Source organism: Camelus dromedarius, chromosome 15 (assembly GCF_036321535.1).
Source record: "Camelus dromedarius isolate mCamDro1 chromosome 15, mCamDro1.pat, whole genome shotgun sequence".
Lineage (NCBI taxonomy): Eukaryota > Metazoa > Chordata > Mammalia > Artiodactyla > Camelidae > Camelus > Camelus dromedarius.
The window spans coordinates 38,953,897-38,975,297 of record NC_087450.1 but is presented as its reverse complement, the minus strand read 5'-3'; the positions used below and the strand labels follow the sequence as shown (position 1 = coordinate 38,975,297).

The window sequence follows — 21,401 nt, the reverse complement described above, 5'->3', positions numbered from 1 at the left end:
GGATAGAGTAAATAAATGACCAAAAAAAAAAAAAAAAGTAAAAATTAACTACAATGGATTGTAACACATCAAATATATAAAAACCTATGGATTCATGATGATTTTTAAAAAATGAAAGTCATTGTTTGCAGCAATGGACCAAATCAATATTCTGCAAATTAACAAATAAAGGAAAAATATCAAATATTTATCCTGCTTTTCCTCTAAAATTTTATTTCAGGGTTACCAAATATTTGATAAGGGGAAGTTCTTTTCCACAGAATGCCTGATAAAAGTACAGGAGAAGTGATAAAATTAGAAAATCACCATTTTTGAATTTCAATTTTATTAATAATGGATCTAAGCAATATTCATCAGAGGATTAAAAAACCTAATGATGTGACAGGAAATAATCAGCACCACCTGGTGAATTAGGAAATAATCAGCACCACCTAGGTATATTTTGAACAAAAATACTGAAGTTAAATCAAGTCTTAAGAAAAAAAAATCACTTATAAAAAATAGGAAGGTAGAGAGTGATTTTTAAAAAGCCCTCTTAGTTAAAGATCATCAGCCAGATTCATAATGTGGGGCATTCTACAGGATAAATGACCCAGTTTCTGCAAAAAAAAAATAAAAATAAAAAAAAAATAAAAAATCAGAAACAGAAAAAAGAAGGAAAAGGAATATTAGTGAATAAAAGAGAATTAAAAGGCTTAACTATCAAATGTGAAGTGAGGCTCCTGTTTGTATCCTGAGTTGAACCAACTGTTAGATCTAATTTTGAGACAATTAGGGAAACCTGAAAATGGCCTGTGTGTTAGTATTAAGAAACGGTTGCTGACTTTTTCAGGAATAATATCATGATGGGTATATTAAAAATTCATTGTCCATGGAGGGTAGGGTATAGCTCAGTTGTAGAGTGCATGCCTAGCATGCACGAGGTCCTGGGTTCAACCCCCAGCACCTCCATTAAAAATAAGTAAGTAAACCTAATTACCTCCCCCCCCCCCCAATTCATTGGCAGTGAAGCATACTGAATGATTCGGGGAGGGGAAATAACAGTTGGGTCACAACTCGGGGAGTTTCCCAGGTGAAGCCTTGGACACCAAGGGCAAGAAGAGACAAAAAAAAAAAAAAAAAAAAAAAAGAGGCACGCGGATCCAGATTGGAAGATGGCGGTTTTAACAAGCAAGGGAACTTACATACGAGGCTTGTCTTGGGCTACCTCAAGATGAGCAGGTCTCCATACCCACCAGCAGAATCTTAACAGTTTAGATAGAGGCCTTAACTGGGTTTAGTCAGGTATTTGGTCCGCCCGGTGTAAGCACGGTGGGCAGCGCTTACATTCCAAGTGAAGGGCAGGCACAGGAGCCTCCAACTGAGCCTCCAGCTCGCCAGCAACCAGTGGTCGCGTCTTTTCAATGCCCTCTCTCAACAATAACACAATGGCTAGCATACTTTAAAATACTCCTGAAAAATTAAAAATGAGTAGATGGGGGAAAAATGATTCAAAACCGGCAAAATGTTGGTTACTATGGATGTTGGTTCATTACATTACTTTCTATGCTTTTGTGTATGTCATTCTTTATAAGATACTTTTTTAAAAGAAGACCTTACGGGAGGCACATAGCCGAAGTTGTTGCTCTGAGTTCCACTTTGATATTACACTAGGCAGGTTTACACTGATGAAGTCCAAGGTGGTCTTCAAGGCAGCGTAATTCTTCAGCCGCTCAGGACAGGAACCTAGATGCGGTCCTTAACTCCTCTCCTTTTTTCATACCACACGGTGTCTCCTCCGACATACTTTCCTGGCTCTGCCTTTGACATAAATCCTGAATCTGACTTCTCTCTGCATGCACTGCATGTTTGTTTGTCACCAGCAAACTCTACTAACAATTCCTGGGGAATGAAAATTTAACCTAGGTAATAAATAAAGTCTAACCTTTTTTTCCTTTGTGCCCAGTCTAGTTTCACTTGCTCACAGGGTGCCGCATGCAGAAGCCTGGCACAAGCACCTCAGACCGGAGTTCCTAGTGAGAAATGGCTTCAGGCTTCCCGGGGCTCTTTAGCTCAGCAGGCTGGGCGCACAAACGCTACCCGTTAAACCTCAGCACAAGATGGTGGCAGCCGCTCGTGTGCGGAGACTCAGCGCCCACCTGAAGCTACAAGAAGAGGCGGAGTTCTCGCGAGCCCCGGGGCACTGTGATAAGAGGCAGAGTTCTCGAGAGAGCGCTGCCCCGGGACCAGCGAGAACTCCGCCTCCTCCCGAGAGCCACATAGAGCAGCCCCGCCCCTGGCGCTTCCAGGAGAGATTGCCCTCAGGTGCGGAAACTCGCAGCTCTCCATTTTCCGGTCACAGACTGGAACTTTCCTCTGCTCGGAACTCAGCGCTTCTGGACTAGTGCAGTACAGAAGCTGTCAGAAAGAGTGGGTAAGTAAATCAGGGAATGAAATGGTTTACTTTCATTTTGAAAATCGCTTTAAAACCAATTCTCTGACATCCATTCCCGGTCAAGACGGTGCATAAAGTTGGATTGCTGTGAGGCTCCTAAAGCTACATATCTGGAACCTGAGGAGAAAGTTAACTTGACACCTTCAGAAAGTGTGATTTTTTTAAACGCCATCTTGCAGATAATGTATCCTTCAGCTTTAAAAAATTATTTTAAAAGCCAAATAAGAAATCACGTATTTAAAGAGCTTTTGTCCTTCGATTTTACCTTCTTTAGGAGTTGCATTATTTGCAACATTTTGATAGGAGTCGGATATTTCCCCATACATTTTATATACATTCCTTTCATTCAGAATTAACAATCACAAAGTATTTGAAAAAAAATTCATTCTGTTGGCTCGAACAGCACAGAGCAGAGGGACCCTTGTTGAGGCCCAAATTTTTCCGAGTTATACTGTCCTCTGAATTAGCGCAGAAGAGTTCTAACTGGTATGCCTGCTTCTGTGTTTTTGCTCTTTTGGTTTATTCTCAGCAGCGCAGCCGGAGGGGTCCTCTTAAAGCCCTGGTCAGATCCTTCCTTTGCTCTCGTCACCTCTGCCTCTGCCATGGCATCTCCTCACTCAGATTAAAAAGAAAGTCCTTTAAGTCTACGGGGTTCTCTATGCTCTGGGCCACGATTATCTCCTGTTACCCTCCTCTTCACTCACTCCATTCCATTCAGACTGGCCCCCTTATTATCTCTTGAACATAACAGCATGCTCCAGCCTCAGGGCCTTTGCACTTGGTGTTCCCTCTTCCAGGCATACACTTCCCTCACACTATCTATAGCTTGTTCTCTCACTTCTTCTAGGTCTTTGTTCAAATGTCATTTTCCCATAATTCCTTTCTCAAAATTAAATTAGCTTTCCCTATTCTTCTTCAATGCCTTTTTCATTTCTCTCACAATCATCCAACACATATATGTTGAATTTATCTATATTATATATTTCTGTGTCCTCTATTTCTCAGGAGGGATTTATGACTTATGTTTACTACTAGAACCTTAGTGCTCAGAAGAGCACATAGTAAGAATTCAATAATTATTTATTTAATAAATAAATTAAGCTACTATTCCAGTAGCATTTTTCATGGCCCTAGAGGTTCATTATCCTCCTAAGTGCATCACCTTGACTAGTTCTAACTGTCAGGGGGGAAAACTCACTTTTTTGTTAACTCATTTTTTCAAAAACATATTTATTGAATTCTTTCTATGAATTAGGAACTGAAAATACAATAATTAAAAAGATAAATATGTTATGCACTCTCCTACAGTCATCCCCCCAGTTCTTAGGGAAGGAGGGACACTTCATTGTCATCCTATGTTTACTCTATATAGATATCCAGTTATTCCAGACCCTAGGGCAAACCTTCATAGAACAGAGTTATAGGAGTACCGTGAGACATGGATCCCCTCTGGACTTGGGCAACCTTTGGCGTCAGTGTGGGGCTGGTTGAGGTCCCAAAGCCAATTGTCTCTGGTCATTAGATTGCTCTTCTGGGGCTCCTCCAAGAGCAGCCCAAGAGGACAGGAGGGTATGACAGTATTCCCCATGGTCTCCTCAAGTAGCTGTCTGCAACCAGCACAGACTGTTATGCCCTGATGCTCTTGTGTGGAGCCAAGGAATACTGGACAAAAGAGACAAAAACCACACAGAATAACAACCCAACCTACAGCTAACTGGGGGAACTCCTCATAAGTACATTTCTGTGCAGTGGCTGATAGCTGAAGCCTTCATACAATCCAGATACCTCTGGCTGTTTGTGACATTCTAGAGATGTCCAGACTAACATAGGGTGGCTACTTTAACAATGTATGCACATTCTGCAAATCAGAGCTCCATCATGATTTTTAACATACTTAGACTTGAGATCATTGTTCATTAACACAGAAACTTTAACAGTGCATTTGTTAACAAAAGAAAAGAAATACTGGTTGTATTCTTTAAATCTAATTTCAACTTTTATAAATTTTTGAATTGCTGTAACAATGGTTTTATATTTTTTATTAGCTGTTTGAGGGAATAAAGTTTCTTGTTGATGATGACTATAAAAACTTGAAGATATCATCATTTAAAGTCTTAATCAGAAATTGTTTGTGGTCATTTTAAGTATAAAAGCCTAATGAAAATGATAGTTATGGTCCCTGAAGCAAGCTCAATATTCTCATTTGAAATTTCAAGGTTTTACATGGATGTATTCTTCCAATTAAAGATCTAATATTTTTTTCTAACATTTTGCTTTATAAAGAAATGTAATTATTTTCATCACCATGCCTTATATAGTTACTCCCAGAATTTCTGATTTACCCCAGGAGATATTATCATGTGCTTTGACATAAAAAAGAGGTTGATAAGTACTTCACTTAGGAAACTTGTATGCCATGGGTGAATCCATTGACCCCTTGTATGCAGACGTTTTCAGACAGCCAAGATTTCCCAATGGCGTTTCAAACCTCATTCTCTCATGGTTTGATTCCTGTGCAGACAGAGACAAGCACTGGTGACAGGAATAGCCTCCCTGTGCTATCACTCAATTTCTTTAGTCCCTTGGAATAAGATCAATAAAGCTTTATTCTCTTGAAGGAAAAATTATACCATTGTCTTGGAATGTCACTAAAGACAGCATGTGAGTTCAATAAGAGGATGTGTCGATGGTGCAGATTTCGAGTCCAAGTTAGAATAACTGCTTTAGGGTCTATAAAGTGAGCCAAAATTATTCCAATCAATACCAGAATGACATGTGCCACATTTATTACAGTATGTAAGCTTAGGCCATAGGAAGAGAGTTATGGTTAAAATTGCCATGGCCATATTTTATATTTTGAGTATCTTTTAGGCTCATTTACCTATTTTTCTAAAGAACTTAGAAATTTAGCACCTAAGGGTTACCCTTATTAATAATGGGTTTGACTGAATATCAGTATATAATAAAGCTAAGTTGCCTCAGCATGATGAGAGAGCTGAGCAATTTACTGCCTACAAGATGACAGTTGTTTTCCCATTTGTGTGTATTTCTTTTTTATTCAGCAATGGAAGGACCTAGTGTAACCATAAGTAAGGCTTTATCTTTTGCATATCTATCGTCACTTTGGCTTAATCAAATAAGGGATCTGTGCGTGGCATAAAATGACCAGGGCTCTGTTCCCATTGTCTTGTAGCCTCCCCCCGCCAAAATAAAGTAAGGCTTTATCTCTAAGGTAAAAAATCTAATAACTGTTTATTGATCTGTATGAATAAAATAAAAGATATTAAAATGTCTACTATTTACAGCACTCATCAGTGGTACCTTAAGAAGAGCACAAGGTTTTATTGATGTTGAATCTTTGGTCAGACATGAGGAACAGGTGTGAACAGTAGATAGGCTGTAACTCTATGATCTAACAGAGCCTTAGCTAAAAGGCTGTTCTCGCAGATGCATGGTTTCCATGCAAATCAAATACTGTGGTTTTATTTTTAAAAATTCTTTCCTGCTGCAGAATTCATTGAGAAGTTGGGTTTTTAGAGAGACTGTTGAGTGCTTCAATCTGGAAGGCAGAAGACCTTAGATTGTATATAGTATACTTATAATGATGCTGATGCTAGCTGTTGTGTCTGGGTAGGGGAAGGCACTCTGTTAAATGTCTCACACACATTCTCATTTAATCCTCAGAATGCTTTTACTACTGGAACCCCATCTTACTGATGAGGAAAATAAGGCTTAGCAGCTGACCCAGCATCTGAACCACGTGTGTCTGACTCAAAATGCCATGCTCTAACCCCTTGGCTCACTGCCTCTTAACAAACATGCATTGAAGTCCCTACATTTTACACGTCAGATCTAGAAAAGTTTTTCCACTCTATGACAGCTGTTTACATTCTTTCAACCTTTTTGCAAAAAAAAAAAAAAAAAAGTATCATTTTTGGTGCTTAAAAGGCTTGAATTATTTGTTAAATTGCAAAATCATTTTTTACCTTTTGGAAATCTAATATTTAGAGCCAATCTTAAGACAATGAGGATTTGGGTATTTTAATATATATTTGAAAAATGATTAATACTTATCACTGTGATTGTAACCACTAGGAGACAAGAGGATACCCACAGCCAGACAGGTCAAGAATGAGTTTTGCAGGTCACTGGCTCTGCCCAGAACTGCCGTGGTGAATCACGTTCCACACGGCCTCTCATGCTGAGCTAGCATCTATGTAGATCAAAGCTGTGGCCAGAATGGCTAATTCATGCGCTAAACCCAAATGTCAAGATTTGTTAAATACGTATTCCTTTAGAAAAACTATCTATCCGAACCCACTGGAAGAAAAGTGAGAGAACAAATTGTCTACTTTTGGATTTAGGTGTTTTAATTTACTGCTGTGAGGAGCAGCCAAGCAATAAAAGCAATGGCACAGTGATAGCCTACCTGAGAAAAGAGCGGAGGTCTATTCCTGAAAGTCTTCCAGAAGAAGCATGTAAAGAAGTGAGTGCGATTGATAAATTTTCTAGTGGTATATGCTACAGAGGCTCATAAGGGAACCCTCCAGTCTTCCCTAACGACTTTGAATATGAATACATGATTGAATTAATAAATCAGTAGTTTAATGATATAAAGGCTGTCAATATATCAACCCAGCTATTCATTCTTAATCTCTCTGCTTCTTTTCCCCACCCTTCTTTTTCCTTCTCTTCACTTCTGATGAAGGATATCTCATGACTACCAAAGTGTAATAACCCCCACCACTACCACCAGGGCATATACACCTTCTTTTTTCTTAGAGTGGAATACTAAGGAGCCTTATAAATCCAAAGACAAAAATCTGCCTCTCTCCCTCTTTGTCTCTTTTGTTCACCCCCAGGTCCACCCAACCAACAACAAGAGTGACTTGCATTTATGGTAGCAACAATGTCATTCTTCACTCATCTTACAGTCCCATAAAAATTAGTAGCATTTGAACAGTCATAGCATGACAATGTGGGAATCCTATCATTTCTCCCAGCTTTTACTCACATAAGGAAAGGAGAAAAAAAAAAAAAGGCAAACATTAAGTAAAATGATGCTTATACTATGATACACACAGTGTCACTTTAAAGTGCCACAACATATTACTTGGGTTAACGTGAAACTCTCATACAAAATTTGTGTGATTGTCATTCTTCACCTTCCACATCCTTCCCACAGTCAGTGGCTTCCATGTACTCTGGATAGACAAACCCCACATAATTACATTTGAAATGTTCAAAGACACAGAAACTGGTAATTAGCTACAATCTTTGATTTTCCTGAGACCTAGAAGTTCAGTGAGAAAAACTCAAATCCTATATCCTTCTGTTAAGCTGAAGCCTTATACAGACACGGCTGATGGAACAGGATAAGCATGCAAGGTCATGGCAGAAAAGAACAGAAGGCCCCCAGATAAAGTCATCACAAGCTGTGAATGAGTGAGAAAGACAGGACTTCACAAGAGTGCTTGGACATTGGAAAGAACTAGTTAGGTGTTCACATGGAACTCTTTCTAAAATAGATTTATATAAAGCTGATGTTTGAAACAATGAATTCACTGATGTTTGAATGCAGTTTCAGTTACCTTGATGTGCTTTCACTTTGAAAACCCTTCCAGGCCTCTTCTGGACTTTGGAACTCATGGATGTTTTTCCCTTAACTTAAGTAATAACACAGGGGCTTTTAATGATTAATTAATTAATTGATATCTACTTTTTATAGGTGTTGGACAAGGAGTTAATTAACCTATCAATCTCTTATTTTATTAAGGAATCCATCTCTCATTGTTTACCCATTGGCTCTCTCACCCCATATTTAAAGAGGAAAAAATGAAATGACCTGTGTAGTTATACTTGAAACTCTGTTCTTTCTAGGGGTATGATCTGAAGGCATGTGGCACAAAGCAAGTGATGTACTGAGGACATTGTAAGCACATGGAAGTAGAGTACAAAATCACTGAGTGGATTATTACCATATTATCCTAACTTTGAGTCAATTTCCTAAATTCCTGTTGGATCTTCATAAATTTTCTACAGGCATGTAAACTATTCCCCAGGTGCAAATTAAACACTTTCAAGGCTACATTCGCTTTCTTAGGCTTCTGTGGAAATAAATTCATTAAAGTGGACTTCTCCACTAGACTGAATGTACTTTCTTTAAGTGCTCTTAAAATAAGGGAAAGATGACTTTTTAAAAGTGTGTTGATTTGGCAGCCACTCTGGATCCATTTATGGAAAGAATAACCAGAGGGCTACTTATCTGCTGAATATCTTATTCTGGCTCCAGATTTCTGAGCAATAGTCATATGTCTAGAGAAGGCAATCGTGGGTAAGGAATTTTAAGAAGAATTTGATGGCATGGAGCATGATGATGCTTACCTATCTCTATCTCTTTTCTTATGTAACATAGTAACAATGGAGTGATGCCTGGACAGGGCAAAAAGAAGCTGAAAAATAGGGACACAGAGCATTTATGAGGAAGTTAGTAAAATACTTGGAAACAAGGCTATTGTGGGCTTCCAGATTAGCTGCGAACCCACCAATGGATAGGTCGATCTAGCAAAATATTAAACCCAGTTTAGGGGAGTGAATACACTGTCTTCCTCTAATTCTAAATATATCTCCTCTGCAAACAAATTTTATAAAGAGAAAAGAACAGGTCATACAAGATCTTGAAAAGAAAGCAAAGACAGTAATAAAGAAGATGGTAAGCAGAGCTTCACTGTACGTGAAGAAAAGCACTTGGAGGCCACTGGCTGTTGAAATAGGGCTACAGACCTTTCAACATGAACATGGAAGTAAATGGATGGGATAAAAAAGGGAAATGTGAACATTGTTAAAGGGAAGCTTGGAAAGAAATATGAGGACTTTCAGGTCCAATAGTAATTGCACATAAAAGCTGCCAAAGTCCTGGCCTTGCATCCAACTTTCTTTCAAAGTAAACTTTGCAGACCTAGGTGTGCAGGCAGTACTAGAAACTTAGAGTAAGATTGGACTTGAGACAAAATTTAGGAAGATTTGCTGCAAACTTTAGTAGAAATATAAATAGGCCAAAAAAGAAAAAAGAAAGAGGACATTGCAAGTTGACGTAGGATTGCCTCCTGAGTTAAAGCTCTATGCCTCAGAAATAAGTGGGTCTTAGAAAATCAAGACAATGTTCAAAATCTAACCAATAAAAGCACCTTACAATATAACTATCTACTTCGACTCAGAAAGTCTCCTTACAGGATTAGCTACTAAGGACACATTTTAAAATGTAGAAAATATTTGATACACATACATATTTACCAGAGGATTATCTGTAATTGTGAAATCCAAATATCCAACTATAGGCAGACAGTTAAATGAATGAGATTTTTTTGAAGACCTGAAAATAAAATTTACACATCCAAGGCAATAACATTTAAAAAAATTATTACATTTAAAATGTGGGTTCAAATATGTAGATATATTTTAATCAGTATTGTGAAAAAATCCTAAGCCTAAGAGAACAAAACATTTTAATGGAAAGTCACAAAAAAGTCCCAAATTCTTGCATTTGTGTGGGTAGCATGATGCTGACATCATTCTCTTCCCCTTCCTCCTCTGATTTCTCATCTTCTATTTTATAATTTCTAAGTTTTATTTAGTAAGCTTGTATCATTTTTTTAAAGGATTAAAAACAGTCAGGTGGAGGTAAAATCCCACCTGAACTTATTCCTACAGGAAATAGATAGTCTAAGATGGTTCTCAACTAGAACATGCATCAGAATTATCTAGTGTCCGTGATTCTGAGTTCTGGGGAGGACTGAAATTTTTGCATTTTTCACGTGTTCCCAGGTGATACCGATGCTGCTAACATAGGGACCTCACTTTGAGAACCACTGTTCTAATAGAAATGCTAACTTTCTTTCCTCATGATTCTCACAATTTTACCCATCTATCCAGTCATTTCACCAGAAGGCTCTGTTTGTGGGGTACAGGGTAGTGAAATTGATGGCAATAATACGACAATATTTTGCCCTTGGTTTTTATTCAAGGTCAAAGTAAATACGACACTTTTTCTTGGAAAAGGCAATGAAGGATATTATTTGTGGGTTCCAAGTTGCTTTTAAAATGCTCATGTTGAAAAAGCTGTCACAGAACAAATAGGATCGAATTTAATCTACTTTTTTCATTATTTTTCTTTTAATAGACAATAGGAATAGATTTTTAACTATGAATTTATATCTCTGCCTTATTTTGGATTTAAGATGGTTTCCAAAAATATAAGACATGTGACAGAAAAATAGTTGCAAATAAGTAGGTGAGGAAATTAGCACATAACTCAGACAACATAACCCTAACCCCTTACCTTGGGAAGGTATGCGTTTACCCTTGCACAAGTTTCCCCCAGGCTTGGTTTTCTGTATTTTTTTTCTGTATTAATTTCCTCTTATGCTGGGATAGCAGCTTTGAGAACTTTCTTGCAGCTGTATCTTCCTTTCTACCCTAAATCCCCAAATAGCTACAGCTAATTATAGGACGATACTTACATTCCTATTCATTACATAATTAATCTTTGACTACGTATCAACAAACACAAGGGTATGTTCAACTAGAAACACAGCTGAAGTTAATATTTAAGGACAAGTATATTTAAGTCTACTGTCTCAAATATAGTTTTAAACATTTGTTTGAATATCTCAACAAAGCCGTGAGAAACAAAAGCTTCAAGAATATGAAAACCTCTCGAATTCGAGATCAAATAAAAGTGCTACAGGCATTGTAATGAACTTCACTCAACATCTCAAATTTAACCAGCTGAAAATGTTTGTTTTTCCTTTGTAAGTGGCATTCAACTTTAAGAAATGAGGATCCTATCTTACAATGGAAAGGCAGCATATTGTCCCATAGATGGAACAAAATGTCCTTGACTCACTTATCCTTCGGGAGAACACTGCCTTTTGGTACCAGCTACTTAGCATATATATCTAGTCATTTCACTTTAGGGCTTAAAAGTCTAGAGAGTTCCTTTTGTTCTGCATAAAGAATAATGTTGTTGCTATTTCCAATATACTGGCTTCTGCTTAGCTAAACTCTGGCAATAGTGATTTCCTGCTCCATAAAGATACCCTAGGAGCACAAAAAAAAAAAAGAAGGAGGAGGAGGAGGAGGAGGAGGAGAAGGAGAAGGAGGAGAAGGAGAAGAAGAAGAAACAACTTTAAAATAAGTGATTGAAGTAATTAAACACATTAGTAAAGGAAAACACTGATCCAAGAATAGGTAGGTCAGCCCCAAGTTCAAGTGAGACTCGGGGTACTGCAGTTACCTGCTTCTTGCTGATTTGGGGAACATATGCTTACAACTCAAATAACACACTAAAATAGGAATTGGCAAAAATCAGTGAAACAATAGAAGCCTATTTAAGGGAGAAGTTTTTATACTTTGTTTTTTAAACAGCAAACTATATAATTGGCATTTGCTTACTTAATAAGGCTGTTAGGGATAAAGTTTTCAGGGTTGACACATGATCAATTCAAATCAGTAATTCAAAATTCAGATGAAAACTTGTCAGTGATATTGATATGGTTCCGAGTTGTTTGGAATCAATGTAACCTCAGAATGAAGTGTTGATGGAAATTATTTTTAAGAAGTACTTATTAGGTTCCTCCTGCGTACAGAGTCTTGAATAAGACCCAGAGAGACAGATAAATTATAAACATCTCTGATAAATATTGTACACAAGGATAAACTGACAGAACTGCAACATGGAAAGAATTCAGTGTGTTTGTATTCCTTTTTTTTTTAAGGGAAACGTTATGACATAATTGGTTCAGAGTGTGCCCACTAGGGAGTACTGAGCACTCACCAGGGGTCAGATGCTTCATGTAAACATTACCTCATTTAATCCTCACAGCAGTCCAGAGAGGCCGGAACAGTTGCACTATTTTACAAAGGAGGGGAAAACGAAGCTCAAGTGTTTAAGCAACTGTCTCAAAATAGCATTGTTTATGGGAATCAGAATCAAGGCTTGAAGCCAAGACTGCCTGACTTTTTAAAAACCTCTGTTTCCTACAACACACCAGGCTACCATACAGCGGTCCACTCCATGTTCTGGGGATGCCTTCTTCTTGTTCCCCAGCAAGTTGTCATTTCTAAGTCAAAGATCACTCTGTTCTTAGGAAACACCGCAAATCATATTTCCCTGAAACATTAAATGTACTAGGCAGCTTTCAGATCAAGAGAGGTGCGTCTTACAGGCACTTGGGCACCCTCAGGAAACCATCAATTGGAAATTAAAACCTACTCACACATTCCCTAAAAACTAAAGCAAAGACATGAAATAACACTGGAGAGATACATAAAACCAGCTTGATCTCAAATATCTTAGTAAACTTATTTCATGATACCACACAGTATAGAGAAAAACTCTTTTGAAAGATCATTATTTATATCTAAATACAAGCTAAATTTTGGCATGATGGCATGATCATCTGTACATGTGTGTAATTATTCAACAAACACTCATTGCATACTCATATTGTGTGAGGACTCATCCACTCATTCCTTACACAGCCAGATGCATTTCTGGGTCATTCCACTTGCAACCAGCCATTGTGCATACTTGCATCTCCATGGGCTATTGTCCCCACATCACTTTAGCATCCCTACCTATTTAAGACCTACTCATCTTTCAAGATTCAATTCAAATGGTACCTCTGCCATTGAAGCCTTTCCTTTCATCCTCAATCAGGTATAATCTTTCTTCCTCTGTTATTTTCAGTAGCACTTTGTTAATAGTTCTATATAGTAATACATTATATTTATTTATAATAAATATATTTACTGATTTAACAAGCTTTTTTTTTTCTAATATGAAACACTTCACGAATTTGCGTGTCATCCTTGCGCAGGGACAGGCTAATCTTCTCTGTATCGTTCCAGTTTTAGTATATGTGCTGCTGAAGCGAGCACAACAAACATTTATTTAATGCCTTCTAAGTGTTATTCTATTTGAGTCACTTCTAAATGCTGAGTCTACAGAAATTAGAATTATGTAAAAACAGCCTAGCTTGGGTTCACAACCTGGTAAAAGTTGCTCACTTCATGTCTTGTATAAGACTGAAAGTTCTTTGATGTTTCACCTTAGGTCTTGTTTGTTTCTGAAAATATAAACCAACATAACACACAAACTATGTATTGCGTAAACCAACACATAGTCTTTCCTGTAGCTGCTTTCAAACGTGGTTGTTTAATTTAATTAGATTAGAATAACATGCAAAACTTTCAGCAAAAAATAATCAATGTATAGTTACACATAAGGAGAATAAAGCATTTGTATCACTATCTTGTTGTTTCAGGGTGTAGGAAAGTAAGATTTTTCTCTTTTCCGGAGAATCAAACTAGGAACTAACTGACTAAGTAGATGGAGTTCTGTATTTATAAGCATATGCCAGGACTCACTAGACTCTTAGATGAACATAATCTGACATTAAATGGATTTTGAATGTATTACTGGTCAAATTAAATCCCAAAAAACATTAAATAAATTGCATAATGAAAATGCCTTAGGCAGCATGCTCACAAGGGGAGTACAGTCAACAGAAAGCATGGGATATTGCTGTCCATTTCTTTCTCTTACTGTTATAAATGTGTTCTCCTTATTTTCCTACAAATAAAAATGATGAGATAGAAGCTTATTCCAAGTCGATTTAAATTTTGTGTGGGTAGATAAGTTGCTTCCATATTTTCTCCAGCCTAAGTCACAATGTGTTCAAGTCCCAAAGTGGAGGATTCCATTTTTTCAATTCTTTTCCTATCCTTTTAAGTCCTTAATTCTTATAGCCGATTTCTAGATCCCAGTGACTTGTATATTTAGCCTTTTCTTCCACTAGTCGCTTGAAACAAGACAGTATGTGTCTATTACTCCTTGAAAGAGTTTTGTTCCATCAACGTAACTTAGGGCAATGTAAAGTCTAGAAGAATAAATCTATGTTTTATTTTTTTTAAAGCCTTTTCTAGTGAAGGGTAGCTATCTTCCACAATTCAAGTGGAGTAGGAGTTTGCTATGTCAGTACTTCATAGAATACACAAATTTCACCTTTTGTATTCTACTTACTCCTGATATGTCTCTAATAGAGTAAAAACAAATGATTAATTTAAGCCTGGTCAGTCTCCCACTAGAATTTGAGAAAAAATCAGCCAAATGGTGCTGGTGTGATAGAGTCCAATATAAATACTAAATGGTAAAAATCTAAAAAAAATAATTTAAGAATTCTATTGTGTAATAAACTTAAAAGACTTTTTTAAAGGAAATTCCTGCAATCCTTGAAGCAGATTTAGAGCAAGAAGTGAAAAAGAAGGAAATGGAAATGGGGGTTATGGAGCCAAATTTAAAAAGAACAGTGAAGTAGGATGGGGAAAGTAAACTGTGCTATTTGCCCAAGAGACGCCGGTAGAAAGCCCCCCTCTTCAAAATGGAGTGTTAGTCCTTACTCAGGTTCTAGTATTAGAATGAATGAGAGCGTAAGTTTCTTTAGCTTTCTAAACTCCAACTGAAGTTAAGCAAGAAGGGGTAGAAAGGTATTAATTCCAGGCTGGACTACAGTCATTTCTTGGACATCCTGGGAGCCCTCTTCCAGTCACCACCACCGTACAAGTAGGAATGTATTGAAAGCTTCTAATCACCCATCTACTGCTAAACTGGATAAGTTTAGCAGGTGTGTCAGTCAACAGTCTGGGCCAATACATCTCATCAAATATCTTCTTCTTTACATCTGTCTCTGGCTATATTTGTGTGTGTTTGTGTGTGTGTTTTAATTTCCAGATTTATTTCTTGAAGTTTTTCAAACTGACAGAAAAGTTGAAAGACTAATACAATGAACACCTAAATACCCTTCACCTGTATTTACCGTACCTCTCTCTCTGTCCCTTTCTTTCTCTCTGACTTCTTTCCTGAATAATTTGAAACTTAGTTACAGAAATCATGACACTTCACCCCCAACTTTTTCATCATGTGTCTCCTAAGGATAAAAACATCACCCTACATATGTAAGTTGACAGTACCATCTACCATCCCAATTAAAATGTCCCAAATTATTCCAAAAATGTATTTTTAAATTTTTTAAATACAAGATTCAATGAATGTTGAACCATTACATTTAATTGTTATGTCTTTTTTAGAAGTCACATCACTTTATACCTGCTTGTTTTTCAAGATGTTGATCTTTTTTTTTATGAGTACAAGTTACTTTGAAGAATTTTGAATTTTCTGATACCTTTCTCATGAACAGATTCAGATCAAACACACCTGGAAACAATAACATAAGTGTTATTGGTACTTCTTACTACATCACATTAGAAGCACAATATATCAGATTGTCACACTAGTAGTAATGCTGTCTCATTGCTTGGTTAAGAAGTTTACAGCCAGATCTCTCTGTAAAAGTACATTTACCCTATAAAATTCAATCAGTAAATAATTTGTGGGTGCAAATCATTGAGTTTGAATGAATATCCTATTCTCTAATCATATTTTACCTAAAAGTTTTAGTATCCATGGAGGACAGTTGCCTAATCCAGTTACTACATTGAGGGTTGCCACTAGTGATTTTCTAATTCTACTGTTCCATCTACATGCACTAATATATAATTTTTTAAAAGAAGTGCCTGAAGTTGTACGCCTCCTACCCCACCACACACATATACAATCTCACAGGTACCACTACCAACTCACAGATATTTATATCAATGTGATTATCATAAATCTTTGATGCTTCAGTTGTTCAACTTGTGGCCATTGGGAGCCCCTCCAAGCTGTTTTCCATATTGTTTTGAAATGACCCTATTGTGTCTGAGCATCTCTTTGCTTCCTGCCGCAAGATGTTCCAGGCTCACCTTGCATTTTTTTCAGGCTTACATCAGAAGTCAGCTGCATCAAACATTTCTCAAATGAATTGCAGTTTTTTCATTGGGAATGGAATTTTGAAACCAACTTTGGGAACTAGATGTCCTCCTCAGTAATTGGGTGTCATTGTTTTGAGATCCTTTCAGTAGGCAGATTCTGTCTCTCTTTGTCTCTGTCTCTCTTTGTGTTCTTTAACTGTTTATATATTGATAAACCTCTGCTGGGGTAGTAAATTTTTTGCTATTATTTTTTAAAGACTCTTTTTAGAGCAGTTTTAGGTTTACAATACTAATGCTTTCTTTACCCATTTTCTGGGGTAAATGAAAAGCGCAAAATAATTTATTCCATACTCTTTGAAATTGTTATAAAAACTTAGGCCATTGCAAATGTCATTACTCATATATTTTAGTAATTCATCAGACATTTTGGTTGTAGAAACACGTCCCAGAAATTTTCTTAGTTTGTCTCTATTGTTAGATGTTTGTGCTCTTTTGCTCTCAGCTCAAAATATTTGAGAATTTAATAGTGCAGTACATTCAATCTTTCATGCTTCCTATAAAATTAGAAATTCAAAGTTTTGGAAGCCTCTAGTAACCTAAGGAATAGCCTAGCATTGGCAGACTTGGAAATATAAAGGTTTTCTCTCTTTTTTTTTTTTTTTTTTGGTGGGGGAGGTAATTAGGTTTATTTCATTTTGGAGGAGGTACTGGGGATTGAACCCAGGACCCTGTGTATGCTAAGCAGCACCCTACCACTTGAGTTATACCCTCCCCTAGGTTTTCCCTTTAATGCTGGCCTTCGCTCCAATCAGCAAACTAAATTCTTTATCACATTTCTTACTCCCAGTGAATTCCAATGTGGCAAGGAGCTCTCAAAAAACATTTAATCATAGTACCACTCATAAGACAAGTTATTAATAAGTGATTACTTCTTACAAGAAATATTCTTCTGCTTACAATGAAGTTCCCATTTTTAACAGAATTTGAGAAAGTGTGGGTAATCAGAATGTAAAACAGAAGTGACAAAAACAGAGCACCTGGCAGAGTTCAAATATCAACCCACAACATTTTTAACTTTCTCAGTTTCAGATACTGCTGTTGACACACACACCCACTGTGAAAGATCACACTCATAGAGACCTGAAACAAAAATACTAGAATCACGAAAGTGGAAGAGACCATAGAGACATGTAAGTAATTTATATGTCTGTAAAAGATGAAATTGAAACTTAGCAGGAAACTGTTGGGGCCAAGGTCGTACTGGAAGTCAGTGGGAGAACAAAGATCAAGTCCAGATTTCCAGACCCCAGGTCAGTGCTGTTCTACTATGTGAACCTGTATGTCTGTAGATCCAGGGGTGTGCTTTGGTTACCTGTTCAAGGATTAAATTAAACAATGCAAGTACTGAGCAGAATGTGACCTGGTTGGGTGTGGGGAAAAGCACAAGACAAATGAGAAGAACATAAAAATGAGAGAACATGGATGTCTTCAAGATGATTATCTCATTCATCAGAAATCATGCCCTTAAAATTTGGCTGTTCTCTGGGAACAGCACAACTCTGCAATCCTGGCTCTTTTTTCAGACATGGAAAGGAATTTTCTCTAGATACTTAACATAAATAATCTAATACAGAGGTTGACTGCTGCCACCAAGACTACCAGTGTCTGGGCACTCTGCTGCCTGCAAAATTGTCCTCATCCTATTGTGCTTGGGTGCTTTGACAAGGATGATGCCATTCCCAGATCCTAGAAACATAAGCATAAGGGTGATGTGGTCCCTTGAGGATGGCTTTTTCAGTAAACACTTTTTGTTCTTGAGAAAACGTGGACATGTTGAACTAGCACAGGTAAGTTAAGAACTTAGTCTCCCCTCCTTTTTAAGAGCCTCAGTGCAGGGGAAAAAAAGAGAGAGAGTACTTTTGTATAGTAAGAAAACAATCTATTAAAATTTTTAGAATATCTTTTACTGAAGTATAGTCGGTTTACAGTGTTGCGTTAGTTTCTGTGTACGGCAAAGTGATGCAGATATATATATAATTTTTCAGATTATTTTCCATTATAGTTTATTATAAGATATTGAATATAGTTCTCTGTACTATACAGTAGGAACTTATTGTTTATTCATTTTATATGTAGTGGTTAGTATCTGCTAATCCCAAAGTCCTAATTCATCTCTCTCCCTGCCCTTTCCCCTATGGTAACCATAAGTTTGTTTTCTGTGTCTGTGAATTTCATTATGTTTTGTAAATAACTTCATTTGTGTCATTTTTAGATTCCATGTATAAGTGATATATTTGTCTTTCTCTCTCTGAATTACTTCGCTTAATATAATAATCTTTAGGTCCATCCATGTTGCTGTAAATGGCATTATTTCATTCTTACTTATGGCTGAGTAATATTCCAGTATATATATACCACATCTTTATACATTCATCTGTCCATCTGTCAATGCACATTTAGGTTCCTTCCATGTTAGAAATATATTAAAAGTACATTTGTCAAAGATTTTGCAAAGATACATAACAAACAAATATGTATATTAAAAGCATTCAAAATCTTCTTGTGTTAGGTGAATATAAAGGGCAATAGATAGAAAAAATAAACAAATGTTTGAAAAGTGTTTGGGGGAGTACTAATGACAGAGGAGTATTTAACTACAAGGAATATCAATTTATTATACACCACATCACTTGACCGGACTATGTAAAGAACTCAGATGTCAAAGTTGTTAGTCTTTCTTACAAATTTGTGCCAAAATGTCACATTCTGTGATTTTTATGAGTATTCTGTGAGGGCTCTGTTAAAGTGCAGTGCACAATAAATGACTGCTTTCAACCAGGGGAGTGCTAGGAGTGACAAAAAAAAATGCCAACTGAAACAAAATGATGGGCCAATTGTGTTTAGTTTAATTCACAAGGTATCGCAGGTGGTTATAAAATGACTACTTTGATCTTCTTTTTATAATCAGATACTGAGAATATTAGCATAATGACCATTTGCATGTATGGTGTGAGTGAAGAATAAGGCAGAGAAGAGAAGGAAGGAAGAGACCTTGGGGAAATGAGGAGGCCCTCAAATTAAGCCTAGGGTTTACCCTGGAAAGTGTACAGAAAAAGCAGTTCTGAGGCAAGAGGAACCAGGAAGCCAAACAACAGAGACTTTCTGCCAGCAGGGAGTCTTTTCTTTGCAGGATGAATTTATACCTTCAGGAAATTAAGCAGCAGGTTTAATTTTTAAGTGATTATTTAAAAAAATAAAATAAAACATGGGGAAGAGTCATACCCCTCAAAATATATGGCCCTTGGAATCCAAAGGAGGTTGTCATAAAATTTAAAACTTAATGCAACTGTCAACAAAAGTTCTTATTTTTTAATCCCTCCACATTCCCCTACACTCCATGAATTACCTGTTTTCAGCAATTTTCATTTCTGATGGTATGATTCACTCACCTTCTTCCTTGGCCTCTGGCCTTGAGAGGGATTCTAAGTAGTAACACAGGAGGAAAGCAATACAGGGAAACCCTTCAGTCTTTCCACTTCCCCCTTAGGGGTCACACCAGCTCACCCAGCAACTCTTTATTCAAGAAACCTGGTGCAGAAACCAAAGGATCTTGAGCAGAGTTGTGAGCCACGAGGACTGGCTAAATTCTAAACTACTCCTGGCATGTAATGATAATCACCTTCTTAGAAGGCACTAGAGAACCAAGCCAGCTCCAACAGACTTCTTGACAGTAAAAAAGTCCAGAAAAGTCCCCCTGCACCATGGCTGCACATTAGACTCACCTGGGGGAGCTTGAAAACAATACCCATGCTCATTTTCACCCCAAATGAATTAAATCAGAATCTCTGGGGTTGGGGGTTGGCCTGGGTATTATTAAATCCCCTCAGTTAATTGTAATTCACAGCCAAGGATGAGAATGAGTGTTCTAGAAGATTCAAGAAACAGATAATTAATGTAATCTAGCTGCTTATTAGAGGGTGAATTTCTAACAAAACATTTAATTAGTGGCTAATCAAGGCAGCTGAAATGGAGAATTAACCCCAGGCTTTGTCTTACTGTATTTTTTGAGATCACAGCTGGGTGCTAATTTATAAAATGACAGATTGCAGAGGCTGAGGAGAATGAACAGACTGAGGGGTGTAAGGAGTGAGGAGTCGGCAAGAGGGAAGTACCCCAACTCCTGAGAGCAGGGACTGCTTCTTGTTCATCTTCGAATTCCCATCACCTGACATAGCGAGAATCTGCAGAGTGTGCACACAATACCTACCACATGGGACTGAATTATAAAGATAGACTTCTTTTTGTCTGGATTTGTCTGATGGATCTAGATTCTAGAGGGTTTTCCTCCTGAAAATCAGCATTCCTTAAGTAAGCACCACCAGACATGGCTGGATAGTTGTGGTCACATGGGACTGGGTAATAATTTGGTGCCCCTTAAAATGGATATTCACTTTAAATGTGAGCTGGCCTTTGGTGGAGAAGCCAAAGGATCTATTGGGGAAGGACAGGACAGAGAAGAGCTGGTGGTAGTAGTCTGGCTTTCTTTCAATATATGAACAAATCAGCTCTGGACTCAAATTTGCATACTGCATTTTGCAATATAAAAAGCCCTTCAGTTAGCTATTCAAAGTAATTTTAGTGGTAACCTGTCAGTCTTTAAGGTTGTTGCTGGCAGTGTCACCTGCACCATTTCTAAGAACTTTATTAATATTCCTACTAATTGCATTTGTATTTTTCCCTCAAAGGGACTACAGGAGATAAAATAGGATGCCTTTTACCTTTCCAGGGATGTACATGTGCCCTGCATAGGTTGATACCCTGTGGCTGGCACATCTCTAAATCCACCTTATTTTCCTAACTAACTGTCTGTATCATCGCGTGTATGGCAGTATCTCAGACATTACCTGGTTTCTGTTGGAAATCCCAGTTTTATCACCAAGCCATCTATTCACCTTCAAGTTTTCCAGCCTGAGAGTTTATTCAGAGTCCTCACACTGACTCCAGACCAGTCCACCATTCTCCTCCCTTGAAAGCCGTATGCCTCTCTCAAACCATAGCATTTGACTGTCCAGAAATTTGGCCCACTCTTTACCAC

General features: G+C 37.4%; 1 long non-coding RNA gene and 1 other non-coding gene across 2 annotated transcripts in view; one reads left to right on the top strand and one right to left on the bottom strand.

Annotated features, from left to right (window-relative positions):
- The first annotated feature begins 2,312 nt into the window (after positions 1-2,312).
- LOC116157444 (uncharacterized) overlaps positions 2,313-21,401 on the top strand; it is a 60,569-nt gene continuing 41,480 nt past the window's right edge. Inside the window, exons 1-2 of the long non-coding RNA XR_004141505.2 lie at positions 2,313-2,413; positions 17,390-17,496. This is a non-coding gene — a long non-coding RNA (uncharacterized LOC116157444). The remainder of the gene's footprint in view (positions 2,414-17,389; positions 17,497-21,401) is intronic.
- Positions 13,270-13,375, bottom strand: LOC116157570 (U6 spliceosomal RNA). Its single transcript, XR_004141699.1, has one exon. It is a non-coding gene; the product is annotated as a U6 spliceosomal RNA (small nuclear RNA).